This window comes from Macrotis lagotis, chromosome 3, assembly GCF_037893015.1.
Source record: "Macrotis lagotis isolate mMagLag1 chromosome 3, bilby.v1.9.chrom.fasta, whole genome shotgun sequence".
Lineage (NCBI taxonomy): Eukaryota > Metazoa > Chordata > Mammalia > Peramelemorphia > Peramelidae > Macrotis > Macrotis lagotis.
Window position 1 is genome coordinate 101,893,399 of NC_133660.1, and position 18,711 is coordinate 101,912,109.

The following is an 18,711-nucleotide window of genomic DNA, read 5'->3' on the forward strand; positions in this document are numbered from 1 at the left end:
ATAAACATCTGTGAATAACAACAATCACCAAAAAATGTGTGCCTCTCTCCATCCACTTTAGTCTTGTTTTGTAGACTTTTCAAATTAAATGGTTTATCATCAATGTGATAACTGACCTTGATATCATTTTCATCCTTACTGAAGGCATCTGACAACATTGTGGAAAATATAAATATGCTAAAAAGAATAGGAGCAAGGATACAGCCCTACTGTTCTCCATTGGTAACTGGAAAAGTGAGAGAATCATTCATTATTCAGAAGCTGTCCAAGCAAATTATTGTGAAACTGGTGATGATACTGATGAACTTCTGTAGGCTACTGGATTTTCCCAATGATCTTCCTCAACCCCTCATGACTGACAATATCAAGTCTTGGTCAGGTTGATAAATGATTGTATACAGATCTCTGTTCTTCTCCTATTGTCTCTCTTGATCAGCAGCAAGCATAATTGCATCATTTTAATTTTTCCTCAGCCCATTCCAAAATAGTGGTATTGCTGGGTCAAAAGGTATGAAAAGTTTTATATTTTGGGGGAGTAATTCCAAATTATTCTCCAGAATGATTAGACTAATTTCAACCCTACCAGTAAAGCAATAATGTCCCAGTTTTCCCACAACCCCTTCAACATTTGTCTTTTTTTTCTGTTAAATCTTCTAATTGAATAGGTGTTAGGTGATATCTCAGTTATTTTAATTTGTATTTTTCTAATTGATACTGATATTTTTATGTGATTACAGATAACTTTGATTTCTTCTGAAAACTTCCTATTCATTTCCTTTAACCATTTATCAATTGGGAATTATTCAAATTAAAAAAAATAAATGAGTTCTCTAAATATTGAAATGAGTCCTTTTCAGAGAAACTTGCTGTGAAGCTTCCCCCACCCCTAGTTTCCTGACTTCCTTCTAATTTTAGATGCATTGGCTTTATTCCTGTAATCCTCTTTATTTTTTTTGTGTGGTCATAAATTCTTCTCTTATTCATAAATCAGAGAGGCAACTTATTTTATGCTCCTTTCATTTGCTTATGTTATTACTCTTTATGTCTAAATAATGTACCTATTTTGGCATAATTCTGGTAAATGATTTGAAATGTTTATCTAGTTTCTGCCAAACTGCTTTCCAATTTTTCTGGAGATTCTAGTCAAATAGTGAATTCTTGTCCCTAAATATTGGATCTTTGGGTTTATCAAACACTAGTGTTTTTTTCTACTGTGTTTTGTGTACCTATTCTATTCCTCTGGATCCCCACTCTATTTCTTAACCAGTGCTAGATTGTTTTGATGAAAACCACTTTATAATAGTTATCTGGTATTAAGCCTCCTTCATTTATATTTTTCTTGATATTTTGTTCTTCCAGATGAATTTCTATCATGACTTTTTTTTCTCTCTTAAAAATAAATATCAGCAGTTGGATTGGTATGGCATTGACTAAGTAAATTAATTTGTTATTTTTGCAATATTGTCTCAGCCTAGCCAAAAACAATTACTATTTCTCCAATTCTTTAGATTTGTTTAGTCACATGAAAAGTATTTTATGATTGCGTTCATATAGTTCTTAAGTTTGTCTTGGTACATAAATTTATTGTCTGCTGTTATTTTAAGTAGAATTTCTCTTTCTATCTCTTCCTGCTGGACTTTGCTGGCTGTAAATAGTTATGATGATGATTTATGTGGGTTAATTTATATTTTGCAGCTTTGCTATAATTATTGTTTCAACTAATTTTTTTAGATTCTTTTCTCTAGGATTTTCAAAGTATAACATCTTATCATTTTTGAAAATGATAGTTTATTTCATTGCCTTATTTAATTCAAGTTCTTTTTCTGTTCTTATTGCAATAGCTAGTATAATGTTGAATAATACTAAGGCTAATGTACATCTTTTCTTCACCCCTGCTCTTATTGGGAAGGCTTCTAGCTTATTCCCATTATAGATGATGCTTGCTGATGGTTTTAGATAGCTATTCTGTATCATTTTACTGGGAATGGGTGTTTTATTTTGTCAAAGTATTTTTTCTGCATCTATTGAGATAAACATGTCATTTTGTTGTTTTTGTTAATGATATGGTCAATTTTCCTGATAGCTTTCCTAATATATAACCAGCCTTGCCTTACTATTATTGAACCAGTCTTGTAAATATCTCACCTTGCTATAGGGGCTAATTTTTGTAATATATTGTTATAATCTCATCACTGATGTTTTATTTAAATATTTTTCATCTATATTCATTAGATAAATTAGATTGTAGTTTTCTTTCATCATAACAGAAATTGGGTATGATTACTATTTTGTTTATTTTAAAAAATATTTTGTATAGTATCAGAATTAATTATTCTTTAAATGTTTGGTAGAATTCAAATGTGAATCCATTTGCACCTGGAAATTTTTTCTTAGGGGGCTCATTCTTAGGGGGCATCAATTTCTTTTTGTAAGATAGGGATTTTTATTTATTCTATTCTTTTAATCTGGGAAATTTTTTTTTTGTAAATTTTCATCCATTTCATTTAGATCATCAAATTTGTTGTCAAAATTTGGGCAAAATAACTCATAACAATCACTTTAATCTTCATTGGTGGTATAGTCACTCATAATTTGGTGTTCTTTTATCTTTCTGACCAAATTAACTAATGGTTTTAATCCATCTTTTTTTTAATAAAACCACATTCTAATTTTATTTATTAGTTCAGTGTTTTAATTTTGTTTAATTTTAATTTTGATAATCTTATTTTTCAGGATTTTCATTTTGCTGTTTAAATGAATCTTTTAAATTTGTTCTTTTTTCTGGGGTTTTTTTTTGCATGCTTAATTCAATGGTCTGATTTTTCTATTTTATAGACATAAGTATTTGGAGATACACATTTTCTCCTTTTACCATTAGGTCAATTCTGTTTTTTAGGCCAATTCAGTTTGTGTTTGTGTGTGTGTGTGTGTGTGTGTGCCTATTTTACTCTTTTCATAATTTTCTTATGTCACTTTTACATCATGTATTTTGTTGACTTAGAGTGAGTTTAAATAACAATTGTTTCTGTTTTTGCCAAAAACAATGAAACTTTTTCATCCCCAAACTAATTTTGCTTTTGACTAGAGAAAAGATAGCATTTTTTGTCTAATTTTAACTGAGACCTGGGGAAGACCTTGACTTAAAGGATGACCTGCATCCAGAATCACCTTTACTCATCTATCCTGCCACTGGACTCAGATGATTCTAGAGGAGACAGTAAGGGTGGTGACTTTGCATAGCCTTCACTCAAAATCAATTCACTTGCAATTCATGTTATCCATCATCTTCTTGATGCCATGGTCCTCTTCAAGAACAAAGGACAAACAACAAATGAATGAACTAGAAATCCCAATCCTAAGGATTTCATAAGCACTTTGAGAGAATGAATGTCAGATGTACCTTCTGAGGAACTCAGCTTCTTAGAGTACTGATGTGGGGTAGTGGTTTCAGAGTATAAGCCTGTGTTAGAATAGGAAGTCATATGAAATTATGAGAGTGAAACACACAATGAATACATTTAAGGAAATGGTAATGTTAAAGAAAAGAAAGATTCAATTAAAATTAATATATTAACATTAGTACTATCTAGGTACTATGATTTCTTAAAATGGTTGGAAAATGAAAGTATACAGTTAAACATACTATTTTGAAATATACAGTTTTGTTAAACTTCTCAGAGAAGCTATTTATTTTTTAATGCTTCTTTTTATTCTTAAATTTGCTTAAGGTTTTATGATATTTTTATACATATATTTGGATTTTTATATATGTCATTAGAACTAAAAATAAAATTGATAAATAAGAAAGAAATATTTAAATCACCTTATTTTTACTCATAATTTTTCAATCATAAGCTTTCTCACATCACATTGACATCACATCAAAGCAGAGAAAGTCAGTGAAGCTATTGTAACTAGAGTTTTGGAGTCAGGATCATTTGGATTCAAACCCTACCTTGGACCATTACTGTCTAACAATCATGTTTCAATCACTTTCCTTCTCAGTATTTCTAAAACTATATTAAAGGTAGTGATCTGCATTATTGGAGGGAATTTCCCATCTTAGAAAATGACCAGAAGAAATCAAAGATTTAGACCAAATCCAAACAAGCTCCCTTGAACCTTTATAATGGCCAGTATTCATTCAAGGTAGTAACAATAATAACACCACATTTATATAGCATCTGCTATGTGATAGGTACTTTGCTAAGTGCTTTTTGAATATTAAATGATTTAATTGGAAGCACTTTGTACTCCATGTGTTTAACTAACTTGAGAATATTTATTTACTGTCCCACATCATTCTAAGGAACTAACTTTGTCCTGGAATGATGATTTGCTTAATGTCATATTTTTAAAAATAACTTAACAAGATTGTGGTAGATGTGCTTACATGTTTCCTTGCATTTTGAAAAATATATTTATCTATATCAATTTGATAAAACTTTTTATTTTTCCTCACATATAGTTATTTTATGTTTAATTTATGGAATAAAGCATTTTCATAATAATATAATAAAGCATATAATTGCACATAAAATTGCAAATCTATAACATATAATTTACTGTTCCTTTTAAATATATAAAAGTTACCATGTAAATTTCTTTTTTTTTTCTTTTCCCCCACACTACAGATGGCTACCATTGGGCACAAATATATATATATATATATATAATTATTCTATACAAATTTCAATTTATCATTTTTTTCTCTGAATGCAGGTGCTGTCTTCCTTCATATGTGCCATAGAGTTCATTTAGACATTTATGATAGTCAAAATGACTTGTTCACTCAATATCTTTCTTAAAATAATATAACTGTTACTGTATACAATATTCTCTTGGTTCAGCTCATTTAATTCTTCATTTATTTCATGAAAATCTTTTCCTGTTTTTCTAAGACTGATACTGGGGGAAAATGTAGCCAGCTAAAGTTTTTGGGGAAATATTAAAGAATTCTTGTAAAATACCAACTCTGATCCAGCAGAAATTTTAAGGACAAAAAGACTATTTAAGTATTGCTATAATATATGTAGTATAGCAGAAGCTAAGTGAAAGAAAGACTAAAGACAGGAAGCCACTGATCTTTCATCAGCTGCATCAACAACTTAAGCTTCAATGAGTGAATGAGCAGTAAGGGAAACAAGTGGTGAATCATACTCCCCAAGAAGCTAATTTCACCAGAAGACAAACCATCAGGGGCTAAGTAGCTATAAAAGGTATTGGGGCATGAGACGTTATTTGGGGGATCATGCTCCCCCAAGAACTTTCCAAAGGAAGAGGAGTTATTTTAGATATATTTTAATGGGAGCAGTACTCAGAGATCAGAGATGAAGTAATCAGGGATATGTTCATAAGGGTGGTGGGTCAAAGACCTAATCCTTTCAGGCTAAAACAGGGATTCATTGTTTTGTTGATAGAATCTTGTTTTGTGCTGAAGAGGGACACCGTACTTTACCAAAAATTCATTGACCTTATCTTATAGCTTGGGGAAAGGGATGGGATGGGCATGGGGGGTGGAATGAGTAAGTGCTAATGTAAGGTAGGTGATCAATGGAGAAGGAATAAGATTAATTATGAAACTTTTTTTCTGTACAATATTTCTCCTACTTCAAGATCATTAAGCTCATCATTTCCTATAACTCACTAATTTTTCTTTTGCAAGGCGATGGGGTTAAGTGACTTACCCAAGATTACACAGCTAGGTAATTACTAAGTATCTGAGGTCACATTTGAACTCAAGTCCTCCTGTCTCTATGGCCGGCTCTCTATCCACTGTGCCACCTGGCTGCCCCCTATAGCACACTGATATTCTATCATAGCCATTTACCACAACTTTTTCAGCCATTCTCCAATGATGGACATTTCTATAATTTTAAATTATTTTCTACCTCTCAAAGAGCTTCTATAAATATTTTAGAAAATTAAATTTATTTTCATTTTCCCCCTAATCATCTTTGGAAATAGCCCTATTTAGGGACAGCTAAATGGCGTAGTGGATAAAGCACTGGCCTTGGAGTCAGGAGTACCTGGGTTCAAATCCAGCCTCAGACACTTAATAATTACCTAGATGTGTGGCCTTAGGCAAGCCACTTAACCCCCATTTGCCTTGCAACCCCCCCCCCCAAAAAAAAGGAAATAGCCCTATTTAAAGTAAAATATTCTAAGTTGTATTTTAATGACAGAGTGGCTACAAGACCTGGAGATTGAATACATAACCAGACTATAATTTACTAACTATGTAACCTTAGGCAAGGCAATTACTCTGCCTCCATAACTTTATCTGAAAACTAGAATTAGAACAAATACTCTATCCATATTATTTTAAAGAAAATACTTAAAAATAATAAAACTTTTTATAAATTGAATTTTTATTGTCATTAAGTATTCACAAAAATCCTGAGATGAAAGTCTATAATCAGAATTTTGTTTTATATTTCATGATTAAGGTCTTAAACTCCTATTTACTAGTAAGCAGTTAGGTGGGGTAGTGCTCCACTTGGAGCTAGAACACCTCAGTGTTCAAATCTACCCTATGTCATTTACTAGTTCCTTTTTTATATAAATTATTTATTTTTGTTGATTATAAATATGTATATTTTTAAGTTACAAAATTTCCTTCTACCCTCCTTTCCCACCCCCTTGATCTCAGTGGCAAACATGTTTACAGATTAGTTTTTATTGGTATGAGGAATTAGGATTAAGAGAAAGATATACATAAGGTATAATGTTCATAAAGTGTTCATCAGATTCTGAAGGGTTGAGTTTTTGGGGGGTTTTATTATCCCCTCTGGATGGGGATAATATAGTCCATATCCAGTGCACTACAGTTGTTCTAGCTCAGTGGATTGCTGAGAGAAGCTGTTTCCATCAAGGTTGTTCATCTCACAATTTTGTTGTTGTGTACATTGTTCTCTTGGTTCTACTCCCTTTGTTCAGCATCAGATCCCCTAAGTCATTCCATGCTTCTCTAGAGTCCAATCATTTATGATTTCTTATAGAACAATAGTATTCCATAGTATTCATGTACTATAACTTGTTTAGCCATTCCCCAATTAATGGGCATCCCCTCTATTTGCAATTCTTTACCACTACAAAAAGATCTGCTATGAATATTTTGGAACATATAGGACCTTTTCCTTTTTCTATAATTTCTTCTGGATATAGACCTAGAATTGGAAATGCTGGTCAGAGGGTATGAACAGTTTTATTGCTCTTTGATATAGTTCCATATTGCTCTCCAGAAAGGTTGAATCCTCAATGTCCCAGTCTTCCCACAATCTCTCTGACATTGATCTTTTTCCCTTTTTCTCATCTTGAACAATCTAATAGTTGTGAGATGATATAACATTGTTGTTTTAATTTCCATTTTTCTAATCAATAATAATTTTTAATAAGATTATGCATAACTTTAATTTCTTTAATTGAAAAATGTTCATATCCTTTGACCATTTATCAATTTGGGGAATGCACTTACTAGTTCTTTGGGGCAGTTAGTTGGTACAGTGGATAGAGCACTGACCCTTGAATCATGAGGGAGTTCAAATTTGACCTCAGATACTTGACACTTACTAGCTGTGTCTGACTCTGGCCTAATCATTTAACCCTGATTGCTCACATCCAGGGTCATTTCCAATCATCCTGATCCTTATCTGGACACTGGACCCAAATGATTCTGGAAGAGAGAGTGAGGTTTGTGACTAAGCACAGCATCCCCTCACTCAAATCCAATGAATGTATTTGTCATGACATCATCTCCTTTATGTCACAGTCTTCTTCAAGAATGACTGACAAACATCATCATCATCATCATTACTAGCTGTGTGATCCTGAGCAAGTCACTTAATCTGTTTGCTTCATTTTCCTTATCTATAAAATGAACATAAGAATAGCACTTAGCTTCTCAGAACTCTTATGAAAATCTAATATAACAACATAACAAAGTCCTTTGCAAATTATACAATGCTATTATTAACTCTTCTGTAGCTTCTCTTAAAATGTGAGGAAAAGTAAGGATATAGATTAATTGCATATACATTGCATTTACCTTTATAAGTTAGTTTCACAATCAATATTCACTAGAGAAATGAATCAGTATTTCACTTTACTTTTACAATTTTCCATGGTATCCTCATCTGTCTACATGCTAATATGGACCAGTTTTCTAAGTCTAGTTGTGATGATAATTTGGATGGCAGCTAGAAGATTGTTTCAGGTTTTATAGACTTTTGCCAGATGGAATCATGAATTTATTGATTTAATATTCTCAAACTTAAAACACTCCAGATGTAGATGTAATGTAATAAGGGTTTATGGCTTAGTTATGATTACTTATGATGTATTTGAGTATTTTATTCCTTCTAAATGAAATTCACTTCTAGATCTTGAAATGTCATAGCATGTTTTATCTCATGTCTAAATTAATTTAGATGCAAAAAATGTCTGAAAAGAAATAAGCTTTCTGACAAGGAAAGGAGATAGTAGACCTAATTGAGATGCCAAATTATGTATTCTGTAGCTAAGTTGCCATAGGAAACTTTAAATGATTATTTAAACAATCCAGGCAAAAAGAAAACCACATCAACAAATAGTTTTTTGTATTTTCAATGAATGCATAGAATTATAATAGTTGTTATAAGTATTTTTATATTCAAGGACAAAAATTAATTTCCATTCTCAAAAGACTGTTAAATTAGAGAACAAGATAGATAAAATCATCATTTAATTTTCCATTCGTAGCCATTTCTTATTCTAAAATTTATATAATTAAAAATAATTTAAGATCTTCCTTAGCTCATTGTTCTTTGCTAAAATTATTTTTAAAACATTATTTTAGGAGTAGGTATGTGATAGGGCACTGGCCCTTCAAATCCAGCTTCAGACATGTACTTGCTGTTTGACCCTGGGCAAGTCACTCAAACTTAATTGACTCCAAAATAAAAATAAAACATTGTTATTGTTTTTAATTTGAAGATAGACTCTAGCATCAATTCTTTTAGACTTTTTAGAACTCCATAGTAATTTTTAGCAACTGATGGTTAAGTATTTGAAAAAAATATTCAAATACTCCCATGAGTCTATAGTCTCATTGATGTGGATATTTCCTCCAGAGGTGTGAGCATAATGTATCCATACTAATCTATCCTGGGAAACTCAGTTCCCTTAAAGGGGGTCTACTCAGTAATCTGAAAACCTTTCAGATTTTTTTCTGACTTTGTCAGGATATTAATGAAGAATAAAGTTTGTTCGTTGGTCATTCCTTGCCCTTGCCACATGACCAAAGGGTCTTCTTTTCCACCATTGTTCAAGTCACTAAACCAAGTTTGTTGTAAAGTTTCACTCATAGTTTGAAGTGTTAAACAATCCATAGGTATATCTATTTATATAACTCCGTGTGTGTGTGTGTGTGTGTGTGTGTGTGTGTGAATGTCCATACAAGTAAAATCAGTTTACAAGTTGATTGTGAACATCAATATTAACCAATGTCCTTTATGTAATGTACATTAAAAATTTAAATAACTTCATGAATGTCAATTTTTATGTTTATCATACCTGGAGTCACTTGGGGTTTCACATCACAAGTATAGAAACAGTGTAGACAGTATAGTCTAGACAGTAGACTACACAGAATTGTAAAGAAAATATACTTATAGCATTAATTTGCCCTTTAATTTGTGAAGGACTGTGGCCTTCTTCTCGAAAGAATTTTCAACCATTCCGATGACAAGAGATATTCTCCAGAAGTCTTGTTTGTTGTACCTGATTAAGCAAATATTTCAGGATATTGTTAGGGAAGTTACTGGCTCCCAACTGGAGAGAACCTGGGGATATATGGAAGATAGAGGTATATCAATAGAGATCAATGCCCTCAATTCATGAGAGGGCAGGCAAAATTGATGAGAGTGCTAGAGAGGAGAGTGCCAGACTCTTTGAATGTTTTTTTTTAGTTTATTCATGAATCTCTCTGAGTCTCTTCAGGTCTTCTATGATGGTGATTGCCAGCTCCTCTCACATAGATTTCTCCCCAGAGATTTTTCCTTTAGCAATCTCAAATTCTGTTGTCCCTATCACCTCACCATTTGTCACACTAGATAGAGACTTTGGAAAACTTCCCTTTGGGTGACATCTGGGACTCTTTTAGTTGAGCTGAGTTACCTCACTTGCTCTGGGAGAGCTCCTTTGTGCTGTGCTATTGAATATATATTCTCCCATATATACTTTGTCTGATTTTTGTTTTGTTTGTATCTGAATACATAGGTTTCTTTGGAACCTTCTATGGTGTTTATGTGATAATAGCAAGGGTGAACTTTGGATAGAAACCTAGGTGTCCTCTTCCCAGATTAAAGAAAGAATGATCAGAATTCAAATAGAATCTGAACTCCCCATCTCCAAGATTAGTAATATATAAGGGAGTTGATAGAGATAATTTTGATGTTGTTTGTCCTCTTTTTGCAGAGAGCAGTGACCAAACGGGCCCCAACTTTCTGCTTCCCTTGAAAATTAAGTCTCCTTTGAAGAAGTGGGGAAGAGGAGTCAATTTTGCCTCCCTTCAAATCACACAATGATTCATGATTCATTGGGGATAGAACCACCATCCTCTTTCTCTTTCTACACACACACACACACACACACACACACACACACACACACACACACTCTATTTGTATATATGTATGTATCAAATCAATTGTATGTCCTGTACTGTTAAATTGAAAGCATCCCATTGATATCTGTCTTTCATAAATGTATTTTCTTAGAAAGAAAATATTTATATAAAAATATAAGCTTAATATGCTTTTGGTTGATTTCTACTGCTTTTCATGATTTTTAGATTGTCTGACAAGGTTTTTCCTTTTTCCTTTTTCCTTTTTTCCTTTCCTTTCCCCTTCCCTCCCCTCCCTCCTCCCCTCCCCCCCCTTTTTTTACTTTCTTCTGGTAATTTGAAAGCTTGTCAACTCATTCACACCATCAATCCCCCCTGCCTCCCTGCTAAGGATCTCAGCAAATATTTATTTAACAACAAACAACACCTTCTCCAAAACCTACAATAAAAACAGCAACATGAAAACTGAAGTCTCTCAGGAGCTCTTTGTCTCCCACAAATCTATACTTCAAGTGATTCTGATATCATCTCATTTTCTTTATATTTGCTGCAGTCTCTGAAGGTAAAATGGTCATTTCCCTTGACAACCTTCCCCACTCAAATGTGCAACTTTTTCTTGTATTTTTTTTTGGGACCTTGTCCAGTTATCTGCTGCCTCTCCTGAATTTTCAATCTCACCTTGCCCATGGCTCCCTCCATTCTCTTTATAAAAAATGTCATGCACTTGTCTATCTTTAAAAAACAAATCACTTGACCTTCCCATTTCCTCAAATGATTGTCCTATTTTCCCCCTCTAATACCTTGGAATCTTAATTCTGAGCCAGTGTTGATTCAAATAGCAAGAAGCAAAGTAAATGTACATACAGCAATTCTAATCATTATTCTGGGGGGTGGGGAAGAGGTGCGGTCTGGTGTTAAGATACCATTGGCATAGGGAACTCCTGGGGAGATAACCTTTGCTGCTAAAGTAGCAATGGCTGTTGTAGAACTGGTCCAGAGTTGGAAAGCTGCCTGGTCTACCAAAATGTTTGGTGACGTGCTGTGGTTGCAATACCACATTGTATAAGATGCAGAATTGAACTCAAGATATTCTGATTTCAGAAGCTATTCTCTAACCATACACCATACTACCTCTGGATACTATTGAGGCTCTTAAAATATTCACCATGTTGTCAATAATGTCTGTCTCTTCATTCTGAATGATTCATTGATTTTCATGCTACTACTCTTTTCTCATCCTACCAGGTAGCTTCCTACATATCCATTGAAAGTTGATCATTCTCCAAAAAAGGTGGGGGAGGGTAGGAGGAGGGCAGCTAATTGGTTCAATGGATAGAGCACTGTCTCTGGAGTCAGGAGGACCTAAGTGCAAATCCAACCTGAGACATTACCTGTGTGACCCTTGGCAAGACAATTCCAATGGCCTTAAAAAAAAAGGAGTATAGAAAAGTATAGAAAGTATAGAAAGTATAAAGTATAGAAAAGTATAGAAAAGAAAGTATAGAAAGTATATAAAAGTATTTGAAAGTATAGAAAGTATAGAAAAGAATGTTCAGCATCAATGCTATGCAGATGATTCCCAACTCTATACCTCAAAGCATCTTGGATAAACTGCAGCTAAAATGGGGAATTTAAATCTTACTTTAGGTACCTACTTGTTGGGAGCCAGGGTCTCTAAGCTGTTTGACACAATCGCAGCAAGAAGACTCAAGGCAGTCACACTGCCTGATGGAACATTTCCTTCTTCAGTATATATAGGGATTCCATGTATACCCATATTTATAGGTCTGTTATTGATTGCAAAACTTACTCATCCTAATAGTGGAATGACTATAAAGGAAGGATTTCAGAGAAATTCCTTGAATAAAACAGATTGTGAACTCTGTCCAAATTTAACAGGATTGCCTCTCCCTGAGACATACAAAAGGCTTCAGCATTATGAAATCTTTGGAAGACACAGCACTGGGAGTTCTAGGGAGATGTCAGAATATATACAGGGAAACCAGATACAAGATGGGTCAGATAGAATTCCAGGGAAATTAACAGTTTTGCCTCCCTTATACACAGGAATATATGATAAAGATGGTGAGAGAATAGTTAGTATAGGTAACCAATATGTGAACTCTAACAGCCTTAGTTTATTGGCAAAGAATAAAAAGTCATAGAAACCGTAGCATCTACCAACAAGGGCTGAAAGGAATATTAGTTATTGAAGGAGTCAACAGACAGGTGGACAAACATAGCTACCCTCACTATAGGTTGTCAAGGGAGCATATCGAAAACATTACATATGCGGTACAAAAACATAGAAGCATTCCATTAAACAAATTATATCAAAGATTATTCTAAGGAAAGTTCTGTTTAATCAATAACTTTACTATGCAGCAACAAACTAGGCAACAGGTAGATTGAGGTCATCACGGTCTGAGCAGGGACAAGAAAATTAATTACATGATTGATAATCATACTTGTAACCACTACATGATCAAACTTGTAACCATATGAACTATGTGACTAATGATGAAAATTGTATACTTTTGTAACCAAGGAAATGATTTTAGTTTGCTTGTTTCATATGATTCTAAGACTATAAAAATAAATCTAAGCAGCTGACAGTCAGTCAACCTGCTCCTGCCTTTACCCACTTCTTGACTCAACTCATTTCACCGACTCTATCCCTCCTGTCAAGTTCCAAGGACCCCACAGAGGCTGGACCCCTGCACCTACTGTGTTATCCTGATCAATTCACTTAACCTCAGTTAATCCCAGGTTCCTCATGTGCAAAATGGAATTTACACTATAACCACCTTAGTTTAAACTCTCAAGTAGACTATTGCTTATTGGACTTCCTGTCTGGTGTCTTTTCTTTAGTGTTCTCCTCTAAATAGTCAGATAGATAATCCAAAAGTTTGGATCTAATCATATCTTTCTAATCCTCAAGAAAATTCCATGACTCCTTATTTAACTAAACTAAGTTTCTCTACTTGGCATTTAAAGTCCTTCACAATCTAGTTCTGGCCTCTCTTTCTAGGTTTATTACATAGTATTCTTGCTCATTCATTCTATAATACAGGAACTCGCAAATGCGATCTTCTATGCATCCATCATTTCATTTTTTATGTTTGTGCCTTTTGTATCTATGATCTGCCTCATTATGAGGGCTCTTCCCCTCCGGAATGCAAGTGCTACCTCCTTCGCATTTTGTTTCCTTCTATAAATGTGAGCTCTTTAAGGTCAAGAATTCTCTTTTGTATTTGGATTCTTAGCTTAGAACACAGGAGATACTTTTATGCTTTTTGTTTGATTGACACTAGTTTTCAGACTAAGTAATTTTCTTTTTCCTTCTTTTTTGGTGCTGGAGAAGTAATACTCAATAAATGTTGGTTTGGCAAGCTGATTACCTGATGATATGAGGGGAACAGATCACAGAAAGTTATCTTTGATTTTTTGATAGCAAGAAGTTTATAAAGTACCTTTTTTGCATATCTTTAGGGAAATCATATGGGCTTGTACTTTAAATCCTTAAAACAGACTGACAAGTTCTTTTTAAACTGTTATCTGGCATGTCATCATTTCTTAGATTTAGATATTAAAAGTCATCTAATCCAATGTTCCCCTCCCTTTTACATATGAAGGAAGTGAGATTCAGAAAGATTAAATGACTTTGCCACTATCATACAAGAAATGAATGGCAGATGTCACTTTCTCTGATGCCAAATTCTTTTTTTTTTGCAAAGCAATGGGGTTAAGTGACTTGCCAAGGGTCACACAGCTAAACAATTATTAAGTATCGCATGAGATAGTGCTGGTGTGTGTCTGGACAATTACTCGAGAGTCAGGTCAAATAGAAATGTACAAGCAAGGTGGTGACACAACTCTACTGCTTTATTTTTGTAAACTCAGACTTTTTATAATAAAAACATCTCAGGGATGACTGGTTAGAAGAGACCCAGTTTCCCAATTTCCTGGGTAAATTTATGATATTTATTCTTGGAAATCTGCATACTTCTTTATTAGAAAGGCCTTTTACAACAATCTCCAGAGCTATAAATTGTCCCAGGTCAGGGTTCACTGGAGAGCCAAGAAATCCATTTAATGAGCAAGAATATATAAATATAAAAGGTCACCAAAGATATGTGTAAATAATTCTCAGGAGCTGACCTTCAACAATTAAGTATCTGAGGTCAGATTTGAACTCAGGTTCTCCTGACTCCATGGCTGATGCTCTATCTACTGTGCCATCTAGCTGCCCTTCTGATGTCAAATTCTACACCTTTACAACAGTGACATAGTTAATCAATTGTAGGCAGTTGTCTGGGAAACTGAGAGGTTGTAACTTTTCCAGAATATTCATCTTTTAAGTATTACATTGGGACTTAAATCATACCTTCTCAACTCCAGTCCTACATTCTATTTTCTATAACACATCGACTCTTTACTTTTTATAACCAGAAGTTTAAATTATTTAGTTCTATTTTTTTGAGTAAATCAGTATGGCAGAGAAGAAAATAAGACATACACATAAAGACAGAGACAGGGAAAGATACAAAATAAAGAAATGAAGATTTAGATTAGGAACCAAAAGAGCAGAGACCAAATTATCAGTGATGAGGGCACACTAGGGCAACTAGGTGACACAGTATATATAGAGCACTGGTTTGGAATCAGGAAAACTTATCTCCATGAGTTCAAATATGATCTTAGATACCTATTAGCTATACGATCCTGGACTAATCATTTAACTCTGACTCAATTTCTCTTCCATAAAATGAGTAAGTAAAGGGAATGGTGAAACTCCAGTACTTTTGCAAAAAAAAAAAAAAATTCCAGTAGGGTCATATAAAGTTGAACATAACTGAATGCAACTGAATAACAAAAACGTTTGTAAGAAATTCAACCCTTTGAGAAGTTCCATCCAAAAATGTAGTGTTAAAAGAGAGAGACAACACAAATAAAGAGACAAAAGAGAAAAACAAGAACAAATGGTATTGTAGATGATAAGTGACAGGGGCAATGTCACCTGCAAAGAGAATAGAAAAGGAAGAAAAAGGAGGAAAAGTTTTTTGATTTTTTTTTAAATAAAGGACAGGAATAGAATAGAGTAATTCCAGAGATGAAATCACTTAGTTAAAATATAACAAAGAAATAGGAAATCATTAGGACTCTATATTTTTACTGTTCAATAGTTCAAATGAGTGAAGGATATGGTATAATAATAGAGACCGACATTCAGAATAGGCATGAAAATTAATCAAAAAGAAAAGAAAGGAAATAGAGATGCTCAATCAAGATCAACAGTTTGCTTAAAGTCAGGAAGACTGGGGTAAATGAATTAATAAGAAGCCAAGGGAAAGAGGATAGTAATAAACTTTTCAGGGATAAATAGTTATATAAATAATTAAAATAAAGATGCAGGGACCTAGAAAAGGGGTGTGTGTGATGAAATGAATAGCGGCAAAGCATTATCTGGTGGTTGTAATGGACTGATTGCAAAGTAGACAAAAGGATCTGTGTTCTGCAATGCCATTCAGGAAGACTTTATGTCATGAAGGGAAGCATGGGGTCAAGTGTAGCCAAAACATAAGTATGCATATAGTTAAACTCACTATAAAATAAATAAAGAATTTAGGAATTATGACAATGTCCTACAATATCAAATTTAGCATGAAGCAAAATTTGGTGCACAAAAGGAGATAAAATAGAAAGAAATCAGCTTATAGGTCTCAGTTGTCTGGGATGGAAAATTAGCAAAAGAACAAGTTGAGAAGAAACAATAGGACCATATTACCACAGAGACTGAGACTGCCGGTGGGTTTATGATAAGAGATTTAAAGAGCACTGGGAAAACAAGATCTTTATAGTATAGCAGGCCTTAGCAAGAGCAAGAAAGTCAAGAGGGTTAGAATTAAATTATACATCATCATAGAAGCTTAACAGGTGTATGAAGATTCAATATAGAGAAAATACAATTAGAAATTGGGAAGAGGGAGTTAAAAAAGGAGGAAAATTAATTTGTAATTAGTCCTAATATAAGAACAACTTCTGCAAAGTTATTATTAGCATCTTTTTAACATGAAAAAACCCAAGTAGAAACATTAATTTATGTATCAACATTTTCAATGCAAGAGAAAAACAAAGGAGACAGAAAGTGGATAATAGAATTAAAGAATCTAGGCAAGACAATTTAGCATTCCTGAAAGAATTTTTTAAAAAGTGTTTAAAATATAAGCATACTTTGAAAAAATATAGAAAGTAAAGAAAGAGGGGGAAAAAACAGATTTTTTAAAAAAAAAGTCATTTCTGGGCCAATGAGGTGGTGCAGTAGATAGTGCACCAACCTTGGAATCAGGAGGACCTGAGTTCAAATTTGAGCTCAGGTACTTAATAATTGCCTAACTGTGTGACCTTGGACAAGTCATTTAACTCCATTATCCTGCAAAAAAGGTCATTTCTATGGAGGAAGTTTCTATTGCCTATGTAGGTCATGTGTAAGTACATATGATTGAATCTAAATGTGGTTTCCAGGAAAGCAGGTAGAGATTGTCTTTAGAGTCTCTTCTACTTTGTCTCCCCAGAAGGGAGAAGGGGTTTGGGTCCAAAAGGGTAGAACACTTATTCAGAGAAGGACTACTGGATTGGAATCATATCATTCTGTGTCTATATGTATCATAGTCTAGAGGAAATAATATTTTGGCACACATTGCTTTTATTATATGCTATTCTTTAATGAGAAAGTGGTGTCCAATTATATCCAGGCTCTACTAACTCACTTCTCACCAAATTCCAGTTACAAGAGGACCATCACAAAAGTGGAGTAAACAAATCTATTTTTCCAAGGTAATAGCAAATATAATTAAAAATGCAGGTTAGAATAACTTGAGCAATACAGAATAAATGAGCACTCCTAGTAAAAGCAAGATAACAATTCAGAAAGAGTACCCAATATCTCCCAAAGAGTCCCCAAAGTCCCCAAAGTCTGTAGTGTAAACATACTGAAAAGAGGGGCAAACTTCTAAAGCTGACCCTTCCAATCAAAGTTTTTCTATATTTCCAGGGACCTCTCCCTAAAGAGGTTTTAGAACTTCATGTGTCCTTTCTGGAGTCTGGAAGTTCAAAATTCTCTCTCCTGTCAAAGTAATGGAGTGGAGGATGGCTAGGTGGTGCAGTGGATAAAGCACCAGCCCTGGAGTCAAGAGTACCTGGGTTCAAATCCGATCTCAGACACTTAATAATTACCTAGCTGTGAGGCCTTGGGCAAGTCACTTAACCCCGTTTGTCTTACAAAAACCTAAAAGAAAACAGTAATGGAGTGGGATTCTCTCCAAAAAGGAGAAGAATCTTATAGAAATGTCAAGATTTGGGTACCAAGTTACATTTCTCCAATTTTCTCCATGAAGTTAGTTTGTAAACATGTTTTAGTGTTTTTTTTGCAAGGCAGTGAGGTTAAGTGGCTTGCCCAAGGCCACACAGCTAGGTAATTATTAAGTGTTTGAGGCCGGTTTTGAACTCAGGTACTCCTGACTTTATCTGCTGTGCTACCCAACTACCCCTAGATTGTAAACCTTAAAGCACTATTCCAATAAATTATTTTTTTGAGATTAATATATCTTGAATCCTGGAACACTGTCATACATAAATTTCCCTTTTTCAGCTTCTACATTGATACTTTATCACAGGAGGTTAAATTTCTATTGTATCACGCTACTTTAAGAACATCTTTGACAATATAATCTTAATTTTTTTTTACAAATGGGAGTCATATTCAGGAGCTCAAATTGGGAGAGAAGCTCCCTATACTCTGAGGGTTTACGTGTCTAGTAGGGTGTAAATGAGGGAGAAATTCATATGTGAGCAAATTTTAACCAGCTCTGCCCAAGCACAATATAAGTGGAAGAGAGGAATTCAAAATCAGTTATAAATTCTGGTGACACTAGATGGTGCTAGTGTGACAACTTTCTTATTACTTGAAAGATGTGACAGAGAAAGGTTATGATTAAAGTAACTGTGGATAGAGATTGCTAGCTGTAGAGAAAGTTCAGAGGTGGGGCAAAATTCAGGCCAGAGAGTGGAAGAACTGTTTTCTCTCCTGCAGTTGGGAGGATTCCCCC